We start from the raw sequence: 23,504 nt of genomic DNA, 5'->3' as shown, positions 1-23,504 counted from the left end.
AGAGAAAGGTGCTTACTGTCAGGGACATGAAGCTGAGTTATCTTTCTGAGTCCTGCACCCACCATGACACTAGTGCATTTTAGGTCAAGCTGAGAGACCATATATTAGTGTGAACCTGGGAGAAAGACAGTAGCCAGGAAAGATCACGAGCGGTCAAGGAAAGGATTTCTAATGTTAGCTCTTGAATGTTTTCATTTTTTTTAGTGTATTTATCAGGCTCTTTCACACACACATTAGTTGACTTATTCCTTAAAACCCCATACAGTATCATTGACTTTGCCAAGGAGACTACAGTCTGGAGAGCTGTAGGGTTTGCTTCTGGTCCCATGGCCTTCACTTGGCAGGGCCAAGACTCAGGTACAGGGATTTTATCCAAAGTTTATTTGTTCTTTCATTCAGCAAACCAGTTTGGAGGGCACCAAAGGTCAGGCGATGTGCTGGGCAGGAGAAATTTGAAGGTGAATAAGACCTGGTTCTTGTCCTGTGGGGATGCCATGTAGCTGGGTTTCTCGAGCCTGCGGTCACATCACCTTCCCTGGCAGTTCTCTACAGTGACAGTTCTTAGGCCCAGTTTCCAGGCTACATCTGGATCTGCAGTCGGGGCAAACACCCTATGGGACAAACACCTTAGGCTGAGCACCCTCCTTCACCTGACCATCCAACAGGTTCCTTCTGGTGTGAGCCAAAGCTCTGGCTCTCCTGGCCCCGCCCTTCCTCAAGGCCCCGCCCTTCAAGGCCCCGCCCATTTTCCTGGCCCTGCAGCAGAGGCTCCGCCTGCAGTCTTCTGGTTGGCTCTGCCATCTCCATCCTAGGGGTGAGCTGCGGGGTGGTGGGTGGGGAGACACGCCCCTTTGCCTGGCCGCACAGCTCAGAGCCTAGGTGAGGCGTTTTTCTTTTTAGACAGAGGGCTTCTGCCTCATTTTCGTTTTTTTAAAAACCTCCGTTAGCTGTGGTTTTTCTTTAATACTTAGATTTTAATCGTTGATTACTTCAAATGGGCTTTGGAATTATTTATTTTGCTTTTGATGACTCTGTCTTCTGATCTAAAGTATTAAATCCCTTGCTGTTTCGGGATTTACAGCCTGGCTACTCTAAGTTCACAAAGCTTTTTCATTAAAGGCTTCTCTCCTCTGCCAATATTTATTGCTAGAGTCACTGTTTGCCCAGAAGCTAATGTCTGCTGCATCTTCTGGGAAATGAAATTTATGTCTCCTGGCACTGATGGGAGGGGTGACATCACTGAAGTACTAATTACATCACCAAGGGGCATAAACCTTGAGCTCAAGCCTCCAATGGATGGCAAAGGTGGGGAGTGGGATCAAACAGTGGGTTTACATAAACAAACGGGTCTACCTCCCCCCCACCATTCCTCTCACCACTTGTATTGACAGTATCATTATGCAATTGATGAGTATCAACATTGACACCCCTTCTTAGAACAAGTATGGGGGGGCTGGGGAGGGTGGTGTGGAGGGATGGGCAGGAGTGGGATGCCCAGGTTTCATGCGGAGGGTGTCTGCTCAAAGAGTAACAACCGTGCCTTCCCTTTGCAGCAAGTCACCCTCGTACAAACCATGTAACATAAGATTTGCTATCCTCCACTGACAGGTGAGCTAACTAAGGGACAGGGACTCAGTTTTGCGAGCCCCTAGATGAAGTAGGGTTTGAGCCCAGCTTTTCTGACCCAAGGCTCTGTCCTCTGCACCCATGATCTCCTGGTTGGCGGCATGTGCCTCGATAAGGGTAGGTGGGGCTCTCAGCCCCAGCCTCTCTCCATCTGTCCTAGCTGAAAGTTATCTCCAGTCTCCAAGGCAAGCTGGCCCAGGAGAGAGAGAGACAGAAAATGCTTGGGCAGTGGTTTGCTGGGGACATGTATCCTGCGCCCACTCTCTTCTCTCATTCCCTATTTAGCCAGTTTTCTCCCAGTGCGTCATGTCTATTTTCTCCAAGAAACGTTGGTGCCGTCTCCACTTTCTCACCTCCCATTCGGTCTTCAGCCCGCTGCATTCTCTTCCTCTCCCCTTCTCCTCTCTACACCCGAATTGACCAATCATCTCCCAACTGCCCAGTTCAGTGCACAGTTTTGGGTTCAAGGCTGACGTCAAGGACATGGAATAAAGACATTTGCAGAGGGACCCTGCACTCAAAAGAGTCCCAACCTTGGTTTAATGCTCCACTGTTGCTGTCTTGAAATTCTTTATAAACTTTGAGTAGGGATTCTTAATTTGTCATTTTGCACTGGATCCTGCGAATTATGTAGCTGATCCTGTCTGGGTCCTTTAAAAAACATAAGGTCTGTAATAGACATCATTCATTGTCTACTCCACACGCATTCTTCCTCTTTCCCTCCAACAAAATCCCTTTTTTTTTTTAAGTCATTGGAGCCCCCTTGATCACAGGCAGCGGCCCTTCCTCAGCTGCAGAGAATGAGTCTAATTAAAACACAAAATATTTCCAGCTTAAACTGGTTTTGTCCACTTAAATATGTTGTTGATTAGTCAAACCTGGAGGTTTGTAGACACAGCATGGCGCATGTGCAATATGGGAACCCATCCTTCCAGGACGACCCAGAACTGAGAGTTTTTGGTCTATGGAACTGAGAAGAATTGTTGCTACCAGTCCTTTCCGAAGTGAGCAGTCCTTAAATGAGGAAAATCTGGCTTCCAGAAGCACAAGTAGCTCATATGGACTAATTCAAGATTAGCCAATCGGCTTCCAAGTTTGACATTCTCCTAACCTCTTAAAAATCCCTCCAACACTGCGTCGCATAGATAGGTTTGAGAGCTTTGCTTCGGTCTCTTTGTCCAGCCTCGTGATAAAGTCCTTTTCTCAAAAGCTAGTACCATATTGGCTTCTATGCACATCAGGTGGCAAGCCATTTGCTGGTTAAGAGATGCTCAAGACTTTTGCTCAGGAATAGATGGAACAGTGACTCTGTGGCCTAGATCTCATCAAAGAAAGGAAAGTAAAAGCTTCTTCTGGGAAAGTTGCGTTCCTGAAAAAATATGAACAGACTCAGCTGGACTGCTCCTTAACCTTTCACTTATACTCCCTCCTTCTGCTATGGATGTGGACACAATACCTGGAGGTGCAGCAGCCGTCTTGTGACACAAGAAGAGACTCCAACACATTGTGAATGGCAGAGAGAAAGGAGCTGGCTCTTTTTCTTTTTTACTTCCAATTAACTGTTTTGTAATTGCAGTGACTTCTCGGCAATGTTTTACACAAATTCTGTTTGCTCCACTTATGACATTCTTTGGCTTTCTTAGCGCCATGTTGGCAGACTTTCTGATTCCTTCTCATGTTCCTCTCCTTAGCTGAGTCCTTGACGGTGGAGTTTGGCAGGATTTAGTGGTTCATTCTTTTGTCCATTGTGAGCTATTTTCTGAGTACTCTTGTGCTAAGGGCAGCAGATGCAGCCATGGAGATAGATGTGGTCCTTGCCTTCATGAAGCTTCCATTCTAGTCTAGCCCACTTCCCCAACTGCTGTCTACAACTACTGTCCACACTTCTGGAAAATCTCATTTACTTCCTCGGCTTTACCACGTGGGGCTGTTCTATTCTGATGCAAGACTTCACGCTGAGTTATCCAGCTAATCAACAGTCAACAGATCTCCTAGAAAAAAAGAAGAAGAAGAAGCTGAACTGCTTTTGGTGAGTCAGTCATGAGAGAATTTTTTACTTCGTCTTCCCAGCCAAGATATAAAGAGCAGACATAAAAGAGTTGGCCACCTTTTCTCATACCTAAGCACCAACTTTATTTTTCTGCAGCACTCACACGTGTTAGGGGATTCTAGGGCAGTAAACTCCCCTGACAGAATCCTGCCATATGTGGAGATTTTCTTTTCTTTCCCATAAAAGGTGTTGAAAGTTCCCATCAGGTTTAACAGTTATTGGACTCTCAGTACTGCCAGCCCCTCACCCCAGCACAGACTGCGACAGAAAATGAGAGGCACTAGGAAGTGAAAATGTGTCAGATTCCCCCAGATCACTAGGGAAGGAAGGCTGCTACTATTGATAATAGCCTTTTAAAAAAAAATGCTTCATGTGGGAAAAGTTTAAAATGAAAAAGCTAAGAATAAAATGGCAACACACTAATTTAACTTATGAGGATGTTAGTGGGGGATTTGACCTAAGGCTATAGTTCAAGTGACAGAGGTCCATAGATATAGGTCGTTTATTTTAAAAATGGGGAAAACATTATTGGTTGCTATCCGTGTAATTCACTGCGTTCTTAAAGGAGAAACACTATGTGATCATCTTGATAGATGCCTGAAAAGTACTTGTTAAACTCAATGACCATTCCTAATAAATATACTTAGCCAGGAATAAAAGGAAAGCCCTTAATTTATAAAGGATATATAAAAACCCCACAACAGGGGAGTTCCTGCAGTGGCACAGTGGGTTAATGATCTGGCTTGTCTCTGTGGTATTGCTGGTTTGATCCCCAGCCTAGCACAGTGGGTTAAGGATCCAGTGTTGCTACCGCTGTGGCACAGGTCACACATGCCGCTCAGATTTGATCCCTGGCCCAGGAACTTCCATATGCCTTCCACGTGCCATGGGTGCGGCCAAAAAAAACCCAACAAACATTATATTGAACAAGGAAAGACAAAAAAAAAAAAAAAAAAAAACCCTGCCCATGAGAGTTTGGTTAAACACCCCGCAGATACTTTAGAACTGGGACTACAGTTAGGTAAGGGATGGACTTACGTGAGGTATAAAATTTATGAACGTGTCTCCAAATGGAGTCATCAGCAGAATAAATAGTATTTTAATAGCTTTTTAGTATTTTTAAAAATCAAAGTGGAAAAACTCACAGAACAGAATATACAAAACAAATTTTAAACAGAGACAGGATCAGAATATACAAAACAAATTTTAAACAGAGACAGGATCAAGCTTGAAGGTTGATGAGCTGAAGGGGCGAGGAGGGGCTGTGGGGCAGGAGGCCATGTCCTGGACACAATGGCTTAGGAAAAGCCTTATTTGAGGATGTGAAAGAATTACAGTATGGTTGGAGCACTCAAGAGAGAAGTTGGTGTAGAGGGAAATAAAACTAGAGAGGTAGACCAGGCACAGATTGTGAAGGACTTTGTAAACCATGTCTAGGAGTTTGGAATTTTTCCTACAAGCTATGAGGAGCTTTTGAAGCAGGAGAGTGCCTGGGTTGAGTCTGTGCTTTCTTTTTTCTTTTTAGGGCTGTACCTGTGGCATATGGAAGTTCTGAGACTAGGGGGTCAAACTGGAGCTGCAGCTGCTGGCCTACACCACAGTCACGCCAGATCTGAGCCACATCTATGACGTAAACCACAGCTCACAGCAACACCAGATTGCTGACCCAACTGAGCAAGGCCAGGGATTGAACCTGCATCCTCATGAATACTAGTCATGTTCATTACCACTGAGCCACAGTGGGAACTCCCCGGTTTGTGTTTTAGAAAGACCATTCCAGCTGTGCTGGGAGGTAAAACTGCATCCAGAAGATCAGTTAGGAGGCTGTTAGGGTAATTGCTGTATATTGAGTATTTGTGTTTTCTTGAAATTCATATGCTGAGTCCTAATCCCTCATGGGAGGGAATTTGGAGGTGGGGTTCTGGGGGATGATTAGGTCATAAGGCTGGTGTCCACGTGAATACAATTAGTGCCATTATAAAGGAAGCCCTAGGGAGCTCCCTGGTCTTTTCTGCTATGTCAGGACACAGTGAAAAGGCAGCCATCTAGGGACCAGGAAGTGGGCTCTCAGCAGACATGCACTCTGCCAGCACCTTGATCTTAAACTTCTCAGGCATCAGAAGTGGCAGAAAAAATTTCTGTTGTTTACGAGCCACTCAGTCTGTGGTATTTTAAAAATAGCATCCCAAATGGACTAAGTAATCTAGGAGAAAATGTTGGTGTTCTGGATGAGAGCAGTGACGGGGGGCACAGATATATTTTAGAGATATTGCGCAGGTATAATCAGCAAGATTTGGTGATTGATTAGATGTGGGAGGTACAGAGAGGAAAAAATCCAGAATAATACCAGGTTTGAGGTGTGTGCCATTGATTTTTTAAATATGTTAATCTCCAGTAATCTTAATGAATGTTCTTTTCAGTTCTAAAATTTAATCATAGATTTTCTATGTAGACAATTATATTGACTGCAAATAAGGGTGATTTTGTCCCTTCATTTATATTGATGTGGTATCAATGTTCAGTCGGGAAAAGAAAAACTGCTCTGGGTATATCAAGCAGAGGGATTTAATAGAGGGGACTGGATACTTACAAAGCTGCTGGGGAAATGGGAATAGTGAGAGCTGTTGTTAGCTTTAGGTTCACCAGAGCAGCTGTAGCCCTACAAATTAGAAAGGTGTTGTTGCCTTCCAGGTCAGGAAACTATGGGAAGCCACAGCTGTTGATCACAGCTGTCTTGGGCAGCGAAGGGAATAGTTTACAGAGAAGCTTTAAGAACTTTGTACGTCCTTGTTTCTGCCAAAGCCCAAATAAGCTGCTTCCAGAAACAGAATAACACCACTTACTTCTGACTCCCTTCCATTCCCAAATTTCAGCAAGTATGTCTTATTGGCTGAATGCTGATGGGATCCAACACCCTCAAGGTAAAGGAGCATGGGATGAATAGTTTCCAGGCTTCCAGCCCCTGTAATAAAGGGCACAGATATTAGAACTTAAATCTGGTTGCAAAGAGAAACCAAGAAAAACCAGGATCTTGCAGTTTTGCCTTAATTGACTGGCCTATCCTTTTGTAGGTAAGGTACTCCAAATAACTTGCGAAATGAGCTAAACCCTCCCAATGCTTCACTCCCCCTTCTCCTCATCCATGTACACTGTATTTAGGAGATGTGCAAAACGACATGCCATTTTCCAAACACATTTCCACGCCTTTTCACTTGTCCTCCCACTCAGAAGTTTCCCTTCCTCTGCTTGTGAAGACTCTTCCCATTCCTCCAACCACCCTCTCCCTCCCTGCCTCCTGCCGGCATCAGGCAGGATTGACCCTGATTGCTGCTGGGTTTCCCCTGAACCTGGATCACAGTTTTATTATGACCATTTGTCCCAATGAATTTCAACTCTTGGTCAAATATCCTTCTCTTCCAGTAGACAAAACATCTTAAGGTAAGGGACCAACACTTATTTTGTCTTTATGTCCCAAGGACCTGCTATAGTGCTTGGAACATAATAGATGCTCATTGAAGATTTATTGAATGTATGAAGGACTGTGCCTACATAGTCATTCAGGGTAAGCACCTGAGTTTGTGTGAAGAACCACCACCTTCAGAAACAGATACGCCACCTGTTTCTGAAAGGGGGTCTAACCAGTGATAGCATCTTGGACAAAAATTCATGTTTATAAATTGCTTATTGATACTAGCTTCACATTCTAAATTCTTATTTTTTGTTTTTATTTTTATTTTTTTGTCTTTTCAGGGCTGCACCTGGGGCATATGGAGGTTCCCAGGCTAGGGGTCTAATCAGAGCTACAACTCCTGGTCAACGCCAGATCCGAGCTGTGTCTGCAAACTACACCACAGCTCAGGGCAGCACCGGATCCTTAACCCACTGAGCAAGACCAGGGATCGAACCCACAATGTCATGGTTCCCAGTCGGATTCGTTTCCACTGCGCCATGAGGGAACTCCCAAATTCTTATTTTTTATTAATGAAGACTTTTTCCTTCCTTCCAAGTTTCTACTGTCTATCCTTGCTTCTGAAGCTTGTAGCACTGCTTCCCATTAAAATGTAATTCCCATGAAACATTCTGGTTGCTCCCATCATATCAAATTGATGCCATGACACTTAAGCTGCTGGAAAAATATGGGTCATTACATATTGCTGACAGCATCCCTGACAGTGACATTGAAGCAGGGACAGAGAACATCTTAGTAAATGATTATACAAAATTCAGAGAACTCTAGAGTTTGAAGCATCCTCAGAGATCCAGTCCTTTTGCTTATATAAAAATGGAGACTGAGAATTTCCCATGATTCCTTAGCACAGGGGAAAATGGGTGAACGAACTCATCTCCTCCCTCAAGTAGGGGACGCCTTTACAGCCAAATCTCTGAGACTTCCCAGCACCCAGTTCATTATTAGATGCATAACAAACAATTAGTCAAATGGTTTAAAATGGGTGCACGGGTGTCCTGCTTATTAAATCCCTCAAAGCCAATATGCTATTGTTTCCTAAAAGAACAATTGCCCAAGGTAACTTGGAAAGTCTTTGTCTCTGTGGCAGCTGTTACGTATAGACGGACTCAGCATCCATTCCCAGCCTCATTTCTCATGTCCACCTTGTGTATAAAGCCCAGGGAAACTAAGTATTTTTCCAGCCCCCCCTGCACTGGAAGTGACCAGGTGACAGTTTTGGCTCATGCAGTGTATGCAGAAGCCTGCAGGAATTTTCCGTGGACATTTGCTTTCCTGATAGAAGGGAAAGGAGAGGCAGGTGCTGTCCTTGCTCCTTTTCCTGTCCAGAGGGTGACTGTGTTGGCTGCACTGCATCAGTCTTCCTGTGCCCATGAGAAAAGGCCAAGAGAATCACAGAGATGTTGGCCCTGATATTGTTGAGCTGCCAAACCATGACCAGCACCACCTACCTCCTGACTTCTTGTTATGCGAGAGAAACAAACCTCTCTTTGTTTAAGCCACTGAGTTGCTATTCCTTGCTCCTAAGTGCTTTTCTAATATTTGCTCTCTACCAGCCACAGAGCCTTTCAAAGGTCATTGCCCAAAGCAAGGACAGGTCCACAATCTACCAAGTAGGATAGAGGTGGACATTACCATAAATTCACTTTATAAGTTGAGTTTTGTAACATTTACTTGTCACCGTGTTAATCTGTAAGAAAAAAGTTGTTTCCATGGATACGTAAAATTTGAAAATAAGAGAAACCAGTGGCAGTCCTTTTTTTTTTTTTAGGGCCACACCTGCAGCATATGGAAGTTCCCAGGCTAGGGGTTGAATTGGAGCTGCGGCTGCCAGCCTACGCCATAGCCATAGCAGTATTGTATCCGAGTCATGTCTGTGACCTAGGCCAGGGATTGAACCCACATCCTCATGGATACTAGTTGGGTTCATTACTGCTGAGCCACAACCAGAACTCCAGTTGCAGTCTTATATCAGCCTCACCATTCAATGTATTTTTTAATTGAAGTATATTTCCTGTACAATATACATTTCAGTTGTGTAATATAGTGATTCATAATTTTTAAAGATTATATTCCATTTATAGTTATATTGGCTTATTTCCTGGGCTGTACATTATATCCTTGTAGCTTATTTATTTTATACATAGCAATTTGAACCTCTTAATCCCCTACCCAGGCCTTCCTCCCTCTCCTTACTGGTAACCACTAGTTTGTTCTCTACATCTGTGAGTTTGCTGCTTTTTTATTATAGTTATTTTATTTTTTTAGATTTGACATATAAGTGACATCATGTAGTATTGTCTTTCTCTGCCTAACTTATATCACTTAGCATAATACCCTGCAAGCCCATCCATGTTGTTGCAAATGGCAAAATTTCATTCTTTTTTATGGCTGAGTAGTATTCCATTATAAATGTACCACGTCTTTATCCATTCATCTGTTGATGGACACTTAGGTTGCTTCCATATCTTAGCAATTGTAAATCATGCTCATTCAATTTATTTTATTTTATTTTTGCTTTTTAGGGCCACACCCATGGCATATGGAGGTTCCCAAGCTACAGCTGCCAGCCTACACCACAGCCACAGCAACGTCAGATCTGAGCCACATCTGCGACCTATACCACAGTTCACGGCAATGCTGGATCCTTAACCCACTGAGCGATGCCAGGGATTGAACCCACATCCTCATGGTTCTTAGTCAGATTTGTTTCTACTGCACCATGACAGGAACTCCTCAATTTATTTTAAAATTTTGTTTTAGTTGCACAATATTGGGAGACTCTTAATTGGCATAAATAAGTGGTTACAAATAGATCAGTTTTTCTCTCTATAATTTCAGGTCCGAAAGTTTGAAAGAAAGCGATGAGGACAATTTCCCTTCAAAGCAGATCAATAGCAGCAGGTAAGACCTGTTGTCATCCCTTAACTGGTGAATGTTCCATCTGGAGGGAGGAAGTCGTCAGTGAGTGGCTTCTTCACCCAAGTAAATCTTCATTGTTCAAGGGAAAATACAGTACAGTGATTAAGAGTCCAGATTCTGCAGGCAAACTTTATCAGTTCAAATCCTGAACTATCACTTACTGGTTTTGTGCCTTTGTCTTGGTTCTTCATCTGTAAAATGGGGCACATTAATAGTACCAACCTTATAAGGTTGTCAGGTAGTTTAAATTAGTCACTACAGGTGAGAAAGGTGCTGAATATGTTGTAGCAATAATTGTTAGTAATTATGAGATGTCCCAGGATCTCCATTGCCCATCTCTGTCAAATATTTAATCAACATTTTAAAATAGATAAATTTATTTTGCTTGGAACACTGAATATATTTTAGGTTTAGTATCTATGCTGACCAATTATCTAGGATTAACCCAGAAGCTTCACCTTGCCAAGGTGAGCTTATTGTTTTAAAAGGAAGAGAGAATAATTCAAATTTTATAATAGGTGCTAAAACTATACATAACGTGACACAATCTTTGCACCACAACACTTGCCCAATATAGACATATTTTTGGCCTTTTTAGGGCCACAACCATGGCATATGGAAATTCCCAGACTAGCGGTCAAACCAGAGCTGCAGCTTCCAGCCTATGCCACAGCCACAGCAATGCTAGATCTGAGCCACGTTTGCAGCCTAACTACAGCTCACAGTAACACTGGATCCTTTAACCCACTGAGCAAGGCCAGGGATTGAACCCATATCTTCATGGATACTAGATGGGTTTGTAATCTGCTGAGCCACAATGGGAACTCCCAATTTTCTTTTTTTAAACATTATTATACCATGATCACACAGGGGCTGAGTAAGGGTATATTTCACCTGACGCTTTCACAGGGCCCGTGCACACTGAACTTGAATCTCACATATATAACTTTATGTAAACAGACACCGGAAGACCTGCATTTAAATAAATAATAATAACAACAATATAGAAAGAAGTAGTACAGAGCTAGACATTCTGAGTCAATGAACATTTACAAAATATTTATAGTAGGGACTGTATACACAGAAGCAAAAAAAGCTGAAAGCACAATTTAATACATTGGTTGTCTTCAGTATATAAACATTTGGTGTGTGAAATATTTAACAGTGATTTTTTTAATTGAAGAATTTTCAATTATGGAACATAATTCTGAATGAATTTGAATTTGAATCAAATATTTGTAGATTCCGAAAGCATCCCTGTATAACTGTAGAAGTCCAATGGTCAGAGTTTAAAAATCACTTAAATAATTTTAAGTCTCTTCTAAAATTTGGAATTTTGGGTCATCTGAGTTGGTTCATGAGATCTTACCCAACCCTTCCTATTTTGGTCATTCATCCAGTTACACTGGCTCTTTATTCTCTATCAGATGAGTCTATCTCAAAAATAGCAAAAGATCTTACTTAAAACATGCCATAGGAGATAGTTCCATAGCAAGGGACTTAAGTTAATTAGGATGCCTTTGCCAACAAATCATTGTCAACTCAATTCAAAATGGCTTAAACGATGAAGGCATTTGCTATCTCATGAAACAGGGTTTAAAAGGAGCATAGCTCCTGGGTTAATGCAATATTTCAACAACTGCATCAAAGACCGAGGGTTTTTCTGTGCTCTTTGCTTAGCCGTCTTCACCCTGTCAGCCATTTTCCCTCCTGGTCCTAAGGTGGCTGCCACAGCTCCAAGGATCATATCTGTGTGCAACCATGTTCAGAGGTAGAAAAGAGATCGCTCTACTCTTTGTAGTTCTTTTACAAAGCTAAGACTTTCCCAGAAGAGTTACCCTCCAATCTCATGAACCAGAGTTGAGGTTACATGTTCCGTTTTAAGCCACTCTCTAGCAAGGGGAATAAAATTACCATGATTGGTAAGATTATCAAGATTAATATGCTGGGCTTGGGAATAGAGCCGAGTTCAGGAATGTCCATGACCAAACAAAGGAAAAACATACAAACTGGGATTCTGAGTGGGAAAGCAAGACTCTGTTAAAAAGCCTGAAGGATAGCATTCTGATTGTGTCTACACAGAGCCAAAACATTCCAGTGAAAGTGAAGATTCAATTGATTTGAATGTTTTCTATTGCATAATGCCAAACATTTAGAGTAGTTATAAAGGGCTTAGTTTGGAGGATGTTATACTTGCACTGGAGTGGATAGGGGGAGGTGTTGGATGCAAAAGAAGTGTTTGGTGGTGCAGATTTTCTTTTTATGACGTGCTATTTAGTTTTGGGTATTGTGAACACTTTTGTGAATCTGCTCAAACTATGACCCCTCCTCCCTGAAAAAAAGAGCGTATATGTACTCTTATCCAAATTCTGCAAATAATTTTAGGAGATTCACTGATGCTTTGTCACTCATTCATGGGCTCTAAGTTATAGCCTTATGATACCCTTGGGTATACTGGTGGCGGAAAAAAAGCTTACATGTGACGAAATAAGCAGAACAAAATAGCAAAGTCAGAAAGTCTGATGGACATTTGTCAGCTGTATGGCCTTATTTGAATCTTTGTTAAGACCTCAATTTTACCTCTGTAAAATGGAGCTAGTAGAGTTATTTCAAGAACCAAGTAGACAACGTATAAGATTGTTTAAAATTATGTAGCCTTTTACAAATGTTGGCTTAAAAACCAAAATGCTGGAGTTCCTGCTGTGGCTCAGCAGTTATGAATCTGACTAGTATCCATGAGGATCTGAGTTTGATCCCTGTCCTCACTCAGTGGGTTAAGGATCTGGTGGTGCTGTGGCTATGGCATAGGCCTGTAGCTACAGCTCTGATTTGACGCCTAGGCTGGGAACTTCCATATGCTGTGGAGGCGGCCTTTAAAAGACAAAAAACAAACAAACAAAAAAATCCCCCCAAACCTGAAATGCCAATAAATCTAAACAGCATGGTGGCTGGACCTTCCCAGCTGAGTTTTCTGAATACAAAATGGTACACCCTATGAGGACATGCCTCAGGAAGGCTTTGGGGTTTCATGGAGCAGAAGATTCCTTTTCTGCAAGCAAATGTCATCCTCAAACACATTGAGCCCTGCACCTTTTGCAGAAGCTGGTTTGAAAACGGGTACCAACTGAAACATCTCTAACCCACCAACAAGCACTACACCCAGTAGGTAGAGTCAGGACATGCCAATGTGGCTAGAAGACCAGGGATGGAGACTGGAAGAGTCTTCCAGATGGCCTGCCTCTGCCTATCCCAGGCCAGCCCCCACCCCTGGGACTGTCCCCAGACCTTGATCAGTCCCTTCTGTAGATCCACTCCAGGTCCGTCAGCCCCTTCAAGGCAGGGATGCCAACTCCGGTTCCCTCACCGTGGTACCCATCTCTTCCTCTTCACCATGTGTGCCTTCCCATCCTGACTTTCTCACAGTGCAAGAGGCCCAGCTTCCTCTCATTTCTCAATTTCCATAGCTTCTTTCCTTTCCATGCCCTACTGCCTGAGCAGCCATCTCTTCATGACTGAAGAGCAGAATGCCCACTAGAGTTTCCCCAGGGATCAATCAACCAAGAGTTACAGAGAGTGGCAGACCGGCACGGAGTTCTAGGATGAACAGACCTCCGCTCCTGTCTCCACAGAGAACACAATCCCATTGGGGTGCAGATGCCTCCCTGTCTCTCCCAGTGCAAGCAGACAGCTGATGGAGGAACTGGGAGGTTTTGCTGGGTGATAGAGTTCATCAGGATGTCACTTACACACACCAATGGTAAAGCAACAAAAAGTTGTCAATGAGGCAAAGGAAGTCTCAGACATGCTCAGACTACAATGATTCAGCCAGAGTCCAGCCATCCCCTGAAGCCTGTATTCCTCTGACATGTGCTGGACCCATGCTTCCTGCTTTCTTTCAACTGCTTCAATTGATGGGGTAACTGTTTATACCTGGGAAGTTCAAGGACTGAGAAGGGCAGTTTCTCTACATTCCATATTTCCATGATTTAACTCTATGGTTGTGGGGAGGGGTGGGGAGAGAAGGAAGGTCTAGTTCCCAGTCTCATCCATAGCCATTATACCTCAACCCAGTACACATCAATACAAGATCTTAAATCAGCAGCACCTCCTAATTAAAGATTTATCATTATCCTATAAACTCCCAGGCCCCTGTCACATGCACCAGCAGCAGAATTTGTGGAAACTGATGCCAAGAGAGCTCTCAGGTTTCCCACCCATCCAGAGCAGGGCTGATGTCTGAGAGAAGTTTGAGGGAGAAGGTGGACCAGCCAGACCATGCACAGCACAGGGAGCAGGGTGGCTGGTAGGTGGGTTCACTCCTGGCTTCAGTATCAATTCAGACAAGCTGTCAGGAATTCTCTTGTGGCTCAAGGATCTGGTGTTGCCACTCACCAAAATTTTGCTTGAGTTTCCAGAATCAAAACGCACACCATTGACCAAGGGGGCAGCATGGTGTAGGGTTAATTAGCATCCTTAACTGTGACTCTGGCAAGTCAGACTCTCTGACCTCCTAGATCCTCACTGGCAAGAAGAGGAGCTTGGACAAGAAAACCGTCAAGGTCTCTATAAGTCATAATCATAATGACAGCTAACATTTACTTAGTGGTTGCCAGGGCTTTTTCTAAGTGCTTTATGTTCAATCTCACATGATTCTCACAATGCCCCTAAGAGATAGGTGCTAATAACCTCCCTCCCTTTTTGTAGGTGAGGAAACTGAGACACAAGGGAAGTTGCCCAAAGTCACACAAAGAGGGGGCAGAGCTCAGAACCCACACACTCAACCATTCAGCTCTCTTTCTGCTCTGATAGGAATTGTACTCTTAGTGGCCTCAGATAGATGGGTAACCACATTTCATCACTTCTTCTTTAAAGCTGCCCCAGCTTTTTCCTACGCTAGATAAAAAATAGTGTGTGTTTTTAACTATCTCATCGCATTGCTTAGGACATAGTAGGTGAGCAATAAATATTTTCTGACCTGATTTTTTTTGTTATTAAAATCATTGTATGAGAAAGACGGAAACAATCAAGAATAAACTAAGAAGTAGGAAATAAACAAGGAGGCATAACTGGGGGAAATGATCTGACTCAGACCTCCTAATATGAACTGTCTTATAGGAGAATACTCCAAAGATAAAACCCAATATGAGTCCACACAGTTCTTATCTCCATGAAACAACTGCCAAAAAAAAAAAAAAAAAATCAAATTATCTCAGTTGCAGAAACTTGATTATTGACTTTGGCAATGCTCTCTCCATCTCTTTGTGCCAATAAAGTTATTAGAATTGAATTGAGAGAGGCAGCCGTACAAGAAGAGCCAAGACAAGATGCTGAGAAGTTGAAATCAATGACTCGCAAAGCTGATCCCTTGCCAAAGGCTACACCAGCTCCCAGGAGGAATCTGCCACTCCGGCCAGCGGTCCAGCACTGTGGAAGCTGAAAGTCAGATTTCTGAAGGGGACTCCCAGGTGGCACAGACCAACAGGTGTGGGAAGGAGGAAAAAGTGACCCTTTCCATTACCAAGAACCAGACAGGGCCAGCACCCTACAGGGTTGAGAACGCAAAGCTTTGCTGGACTCACTGTCCTCCCCAGGCTGTGAAAAGGGAAGAGGAGGCAGAGAAGGAGGATGGGCGAGAACACAGTGTTATTCACAATCTGTTTGTGACAGGAAGAAAGAGTGGCTTAATAACCCAAAGCCGGATTAATGGAATATTCCTTCTCTCCCCTGGCAGAGCTGGTCCTCTGGTGCTATCACCTGTAAAATGGACAGCCACCAGAGGAGCCGTGGAGTAACTAACAAATCTGCCCCCAAATGTGCCCAAGTCCATTCCACTAGAACTGCAAAGATAGAAGGAATTTAGATACCAGCTTAATGAGGAAACCACTTGCATTCTCTGGAAGCCACTGTGACCACTTGACATCTCTTCTCAACCAGCTGCCTCTCCACCCTCTCCTAGGTCAGCCTCAAGCATCTAACTTTCATTCATGTTCTCTATCATCCACCTAACCGCGAATCAACAAAGCCACCATTTAAAGTGTATGTTCAAATCTCTGAGAATGATTGCACCTCTGTCAATCTCTATGAAGTTTCAAGCAAGGGTATAGCTTTTGATTAGGTGAATTGTGTATGTATGTGCTCTCTGTTATTCTACAAGGACAATAACACTAGATAACACAATAATAGCAAGTACTTGCTTTTGTCAGGCACTCTTTTCTGTTTGTTTTTTGGCCATACCTGAAGCATGTGGAAATTCCTGGGCCAGGGATCAAACCTGTGCCACAGCAGCAACCTAAGTCACTGCAGTGACAACACTGGATCCTTAACATGCTGTGTCACAAGAGAACTCCCAAGCACTCTTTTAGTAAATAGAGTGCTTAGGGAATCTGTATGACCCACAAGAGATAGACTAGGAATACTGATACAGGTTCTCCAATAATCCTGCATTCCTGCTCAAAGTCCAGAGTTCTACCCACTTGCCCAGAGTTTTCAATTTAAAAGCTCCCAATCAGATTAATAGTTCCAGTCTGTTAGTCATGATCAGATATCTCAATACTACTAACTGATAATGTGTTAGTTGATAAACACCAAAACAAACAACAAACAAACAAAAGTAAAAGCAGTGTGTAGGGGAACTGAAAACATACAAGGAGAGGAGAATTAAAGCTTATATAAATTACATCTTTACAGAGATAAAAGATGATACTGCATCTAGGAAAAAAGAACAGGATGAAAGAGAAAAGGAACATTCAGAGGCCAAAACGGAGTTCTTGGAAATTAAAAACAGCAGAAATGATAAACTTATAAACTCAATAGTTGGTCTCAGAAAGTAGAGCAAGAAGTCAAAGAGTTAAAAAAAAAAATTGGAGGAATTCCTGATGTGGCTCAGCAGGTTAAGAACCCAACTAGTTTCCATGAGGATGCATGTTCAATCCCTGGCCTCACTCAGTGGGTTAAGGATCCAGTGTTGCTGCAAGCTGTGGCATGGGCCGCAGATGCAAGTCAGATCTGGTGTTGCTATGGCTGTGGCATAGGCCAGCAGCTGTAACTCCAATCCAACCCCTAGCCTGGGAACTTTCATATGCCACAGGTGCAGCCCTAAAAAGACAAAAAAAAAAAAAAAAAAAAAAAAAAGAAAGCAAAATCAGAAGACTAGTTCAAGCAGTTCAACATATAAATAATGAGTTTCAGAGAGAATAAAAAGATATAAAATGGTAAAGAGATAATCACAAATGAAATGACTCTCCCAGATTTCCTAGAGATTAAAAAAAAATTAGAGTAAATAGTCTGTGAGAGTCTAGAGAGAAAAAAAGTCACATATAAAGAATTAGAAATGACAGTGGCTTTGGACTTCTCAATAGCATCACTGGAAACAAAAAGATAATGAGGCAATGTATTCAAAATTCTGAAAGGAAACGCTCTCCCAACTAGTGTTCTATACCCAGCCAAATTATCCAAAAAAATACAAAGATACAATAAAGACATTTTCAGATATGAAACATCTCAAAAAATGCATTTCCCCTGCAACCTTTTCTGAGAAAGGGAAAGATATAATAGGAACAGAAGTTTCAATACAGAAGAGAAGCAAAAATATTTCCAGGAGGAAGGTGCAAAAAGACCCCAGAATGACACTATATACCAACCATAGAGGGCAGGAGCCCATATTGGAACAACACCAATTAAGAGATAGACATGCTAGAGATGCCTAGACTCACTCTAATGTCTTTTCAAGCCATAGACAGAATGCTCAGTTAAGTTTGGCCCATATTCTCACCATGTGCTGTTCTCTCCTCTTTGCTTGCTCTCTAGATGATCTTGGTTCATCTCCACAGAAGTACTCTGCTGTGACCTGCTCCTGAGAGCTAAGTAGGGCATGATGAACTTAGAGGCAGGATATAGAGGGTGGTCCTTTTTCTCTGACAGTTTTCATATAGAAAGGCCTGAGAGACCATGTGCACAAGGACTAGTAAAGGGATGGAGGGAATATGGGATAAAAACTGTGCTGTGATAACCTGCAATAGTTGCTAAGCCTATAATTGGCATGAGGCTCTTTAGCAGCTTGGAATGTGAATAGGAACTCAACTTTTAAATATTCACATCCCACTCTCTTCCAAGTTATGTTCAGCTAAGGATGATCTATGATTGGATTCCAAGGTCGCAGTCACATACTCAGCTGCTGTTCCCAAAGTAGGTCCTTTGCATGAATGTAGCAGGTCCAGAGTGAGGTTTCTGTGCTTGGTTGCTCACTGTGCTAGAATCAGCACTCTTGTGTCCACCATCTAGGCCTAGTGTTGAGTTTAATGGGTTTCTCTGGGGAGTCCTTGGGCCCTTTGCTACAAGCTAACACCATTTGGAACCATCTCAATAATTGGAAAGATAATAAACATGTCAGGATCTAGGACTTCTAGGTTCCGAGAGGTTCCCTGACTTTAAGCAGTTTGGTTCAGTTTCTCCCTAGGGCTATTTAAAATATCAGGCTTTGTCAGACCCAGAAAAGTTCCTGTCACTTCTTTCCCCCTGTGGTTGTGAAGTTTACATTGAGGGAGTACTCAGGTGACTTGAGAACAAAGATCTGCCTTCAGCGGACCTGTTGTCTCCACTCAGATAACTGCCCTATTAAATGTCAGTTTCTTTTGCTAAACTTCTACCTAGGTTGATGCCAGCTCTACTCTGGTGGAAAAGCTTTCAATGAAGCATGAGACTTCTAACTGTCTCCTCTGCATCAAGTTCTTTGTATCCATGTCATCTTCTAGACCAGGTTCTTAGAGGGAAGAATCCATAATGGAGAATTCTTTATATTTTCCTACTCACACCCCCCCGTGCCTGGCACAGAGAAGCTGCTTAATATATATTTAAGGAGTGAACCAACGAATAAATAATTGAATTCATGCAGACTCCTGAGATGTTCAAGATGCATACATCATGTGAGGATAAGGTAATTCTGCCAGCTCCCCGAAAAATCAGATCCATAATTGAATATGAAAACAAAATCTCATGACCCTGAATGTGAGGCGAGAAAGCTTTCTTTAAATCAGTGACAATAGTACATTATAAAAATTAATGGTAAAGAAAGTTATTTTATATCCAAGAACTGACCTCAGTTCAAAGTAGGCCAACAAGGGGTTGGATGATAGAAGTCTTAGTGGATAGAGGAGTGATCTGTTATTTACACAGTAATTGTTAACATACCAATAGATACTAAGTGTTGAGGGTTCTTGAAAGCAATGGTTATTTTCAATGTTTCAAGTACTTCTCATTGAATTGCAGTTTATTTAAAAATACTGTAGAGCCAGAGCACTTAAACACTGTAAGGGAATACACATTGGCACAAATACTTGGGCAGGTTCTACTGAAGCTGAGCAAATGTCAACCCCATTACCCTGCAGTACCAGTCTTGGACATACACCCAACAGAAGGAGGGCTCTGCTCCCAATGTACCTAGCCAAGAACGTTCATGGCAGCACTATTTCTAATAGTCCCAAACTGGGAAAAGCCCTAGTATCTTGTCAATAGCTAGAGAAACTGTGGTTTATATTTATACAATGGAATAAACACTTTACAGCAATAAAAAAGAACTGTTGCACGTAACAAAAGACATATTATTAAGAGAAAGAGATTAGATACTAAAAAACATACCATGTGATCCTGTTTATAAGAAGAACAAGAAGAGGCAAAACTATACCATAGTAGAGCCCAGAATGACGGTTACTTCCCTATGGGATCCCACCTAGACGGGGCCATGAGAGAACCTTCAAGTGTGCTGAAAACATCTGTATGTGGGAGTAGTGGTTTCATGGGTTTACATGTACATAAGAACTCATCAAGTTGTACACGCTCTGTGTCCTTTACTATATTTAAGTTATACCTCAATTTAGAAAATACTATGAAACTGGAGTTCCCGTCATGGTGCAGTGGAAACGAATCCGACTAGGAACCATGAGGTTGCGGGTTCAATCCCCGGCCTTGCTCAGTGGGTTAAGGGTCCAGTGTTGCTGTGAGCTGTGGTGTAGGTCACAGAGGTGGCTCGGATCCCACGTTGCTGTGGCTCTGGCATAGGCTGGCAGCTGTAGCTCTAATTAGACCCCTAGCCTGGGAACCTACATATACCACAGGTGTGGCCCTAAAAAGACAAAAAAAAAAAAAAAAAAGACAACAAAAACAAAAAAAGAAATAAAAAGTACTATGAAACTGAGTTTTATTTTTTAAGAAAATCCATAGATTACAACAAAAATGTTTAAGGAGTTCCCTGGAGGCCTAGTTGTTAAAGGATCTGGTGTTATCACTGCTGTGGCTCAGGTCACTGTTGTGGCACGGGTGTGATCCCTGGCCCACACACATGCCATGGGTGTGGCCAAAAATGAAGACAGAGTTCTTTCCATGAAAGAGTTACAAGATAATTACAGAAGACACATACTTGGAGTTCCTGTCTTGGCTCAGTGGAAACAAATCTGACTAGTTTCCAAGAGGATGCAGCATCAATCCCTGGCCTCGCTCAGTGGGTTAAGAATCTGGTGTTGCTGTCAGCTGTGGTATAGGTTGCAGACATGACTTTGATCCCACATTGCTGTGGCTGTGGCTATAGCTCTGATTAGACCCCTAGCCATATATGCCACAGTTGTGGCCCTAAAAGGCAAAAAAAAAAAAAAAAAAAGACATACTCAAAGAACCATAATGCAAAGCAGCATCTGAAGATGTTCGATGAGTGGTCCAAATGGATGTCTAAGGGGTTGCAGAGAAGGGATGGAACAGGCAGGGAAAATGGACTCATGACATCCGAGCTCAGTTCTGAGCATCTTCTGTGTGCTTGCTCCATCAATTCTCTCTCTCTTAACTCTCCATTACAATCTAGTTCTAATTATGTTTAAGTGTCCTCTACTGAACTTTCTTCCTTGGTGTAATCTCCAAGCTCTCTCCTTCCTCTCCTAGCTGAGCTTCTGGGTAGAATGGTCTTTCTGCTGTCATCACTTCCTGACTTTCATTCATTCCTTGGCCTGCTGTCTTCTGGCCTCTCCCCACTCCCACCTGGTCAGCAATAAGGACGAAGATGCCAAGTATAATGGCTTCTGTTCAGTCCTTATCTTGGAATCTTGACCTCTGCATCATTCAACACTGTCCCACACTTCCACTTTCTTCAGAAGTCACTCTTCCTTTGTTTTCTGCTAAACCTGTCTCTTCCTGCCTCTTTGCTTGCTCTCCTTGGGGGCCTCACTTCCCTCTGCCCTGGGTGTTCTTTGGAGCAGCACCCTCAGTTCACTCCTCTGTTCATGTTTGGACTCTCCCTTGGCAAACTTCTGTCTCCACCTGCTGATGTCTCTGAGACCCAGGATCTCCAGACCACACTCCTCTCCAGGACCAGAACCTCCATGTACACCACCTGATGGGCATCTCAATTTGACGGCCTCATACAAAAAGCAAGTTCAGCATATCAAAAACTTACCTCGTCCATCACATTAATTCTTCCCTTAGCACCCAGTTATGATTCAATGCATGGTGCCTCCATTCACTCAAAGAAACCAAGAGGTCCTCCCCAAGTTCCCCCTCTTTTCTCCCTCTCCCATCCTCTGAGCTTGGTTCTGAGCATCTTCTGTGTGCTGCCTTTGGAACAAACTCAGGCCTTGGCTTTGGTCCCCAGTCATTGCTCTCCTTCAGGTCACCTTACTCCCATCCTTGTTTCTAGCCTCCTTCTTCCCTACGTCATCACATGATGATCTTCCCACAGTTGCAATCCGATCATACCCCTTTCCAGCTTCCTCTCCAAAACTGGCGCCCTGCTCTTGAGCCAGGACCACCACCTCAATGTCTCTTTGTCTGGTCTTTCCAGACTCACCTCCTGCCCCTTTGTCTCAGGTGAGCTGAGCTCCACCCAACAGGGAATATGAGCACTTCTTCAACTGTTCCACCCTCTCTTGTCTGTGTGAATCCTTCTTCCCCTTCTCATCCCCTCTAGGGAACTCCTGGCCGTCCTTGGAATCCTCACTCCTGCAGGTAGAGATGGTTGGACCCTCCCCCGTTCTTCCTGATCCCCTAATACCTGCAATATGGAAGTCCTTTGCCAGTTTTCCCCACTAGCTATCCTCTCAGAAGACAGATATTTTTATGTCTTATTCATCTTTGTATCCTAAGCACACGGCTCCAAATATTTGTTGCGTGAATGAGTAAACGTTCCATAGGTATATAGACTTTTTTGGCCTCAAAGATGCATAGCTCAGCAACTGCCTTTCTAGCATCGTCGTTGTTTCTATTTCTGAATCTAATTGCTATTGCACAAAACCGTTCAGGGCAGAAACTGCAGGAAGCAGGATGGTCCAACAACTCTTTCCCAATGCAAATGCTCTATGCTCTTATGAAATTGCTGCAGTCCTAAAAGGGTGTAGGCCTTTGGAATTTTAGACAAAAAAAAAAAAAAGAAGCAACAGTCAGGTATACCGCCTGGAAGATTCTTACCCCTCTGTTGAAAGGCCCCTTTCTCCAGGATTTCTACTTTCTCTCTTTCCAGATTCAGATGAAAGACATCGAAAAATCACAAATCTAAAAGATCCAGGACAATCTCATGGGCATGGGAATTGCCACACGGGCCAGAACCCAAGGCCCAAGGGGACAGAGTTCTCCTCTGAGTCCTGCCCGATGCTGGATGTCCTTCCTGGTGGCAAGATCACAGGGTCAGGGGACACCCCACACGGAGATCAGCCAACCATGAATATGCCTCAGACTTCATTTGACGCACTTTCTATGCTTACACCCAGCTCCCTCTTGGGTAATGAATTCTGTGACCTTATTACTTGCTGGAAATAAAATAGATTCCTCTCATGTAACGTAAAAGTCCTCTTGCTCCAGTGTCACCGATCCCTTCTTAAACCTGTGCTGCTGGGCTGCAATGAACAAGGACTTGCTTCCGAGCCCCATGTGTCCCGTGGAAATTTCTGGCTCTCTCAGCAGCCCCCCTCAGCCTTCCACATTCCAGACTAAAGTAAATGTGTAGTGGCTAGAAGGAAGCCCTAAATATAATATTTAGTGAGCCATGATTATGGACCTGAATGTTAAGAGCTGCCTTTAAAACAGGATTCATCATCCTGTCACAGAGTTCCTGCTGTGGCGCAGTGGGATCAGCAGCATCCTGAAGGTTCGATCCCTGGCCCTGGCACACTGGGTTAAGGATCCATTGTTGCTGCAGCTGTGGCGTGGGCCACAGCTGCAGCTAGGATCTGATCCCTGGCCTGGAAACTCCATACGCTATGGAGGATGGGGACAGGGAGCAAAAAGGAAAAAGAAATTCTTGCTATGCATGTGAGATGTGAGAATTAACAATAAATCATTGCCAAACCGAACTGAGGAGTTCCTGTGTGGCACAGTGGAAACAAATCTGACCAGCATCCATGATGACGTGGATTCGATTCCCTGGCCTCACTCAGTGGGTTAAGGGATCTGGCGTTGCCTTGAGTGGTG

At 43.2% G+C, this 23,504-nt stretch overlaps 2 long non-coding RNA genes across 2 annotated transcripts; one reads left to right on the top strand and one right to left on the bottom strand.

The window, feature by feature from the left end:
• Positions 1 to 186: 186 nt before the first annotated feature.
• Positions 187 to 18,122, bottom strand: LOC146404181 (uncharacterized). The gene is made up of 3 exons (XR_014844443.1): positions 17,836 to 18,122; positions 6,520 to 6,638; positions 187 to 3,617 (listed from the first exon to the last, which is right to left on the bottom strand). It is a non-coding gene; the product is annotated as an uncharacterized LOC146404181 (long non-coding RNA).
• On the top strand, positions 3,525 to 22,873 carry LOC106510188 (uncharacterized). The gene is made up of 3 exons (XR_001308418.3): positions 3,525 to 3,655; positions 9,984 to 10,046; positions 22,558 to 22,873. It is a non-coding gene; the product is annotated as an uncharacterized LOC106510188 (long non-coding RNA).
• Positions 22,874 to 23,504: the final 631 nt, after the last annotated feature.

The sequence above is a fragment of the Sus scrofa genome, chromosome 4 (genome assembly GCF_054392235.1).
Source record: "Sus scrofa isolate SSC_HxYL_T2T_F1_AM1 chromosome 4, Sscrofa_HxYL_maternal_Yorkshire_Landrace_v2.0, whole genome shotgun sequence".
NCBI classification, from domain to species: domain Eukaryota; kingdom Metazoa; phylum Chordata; class Mammalia; order Artiodactyla; family Suidae; genus Sus; species Sus scrofa.
Note: the sequence above shows the minus strand (reverse complement) of the source record. Positions and strands in the feature narration are given on the sequence as shown.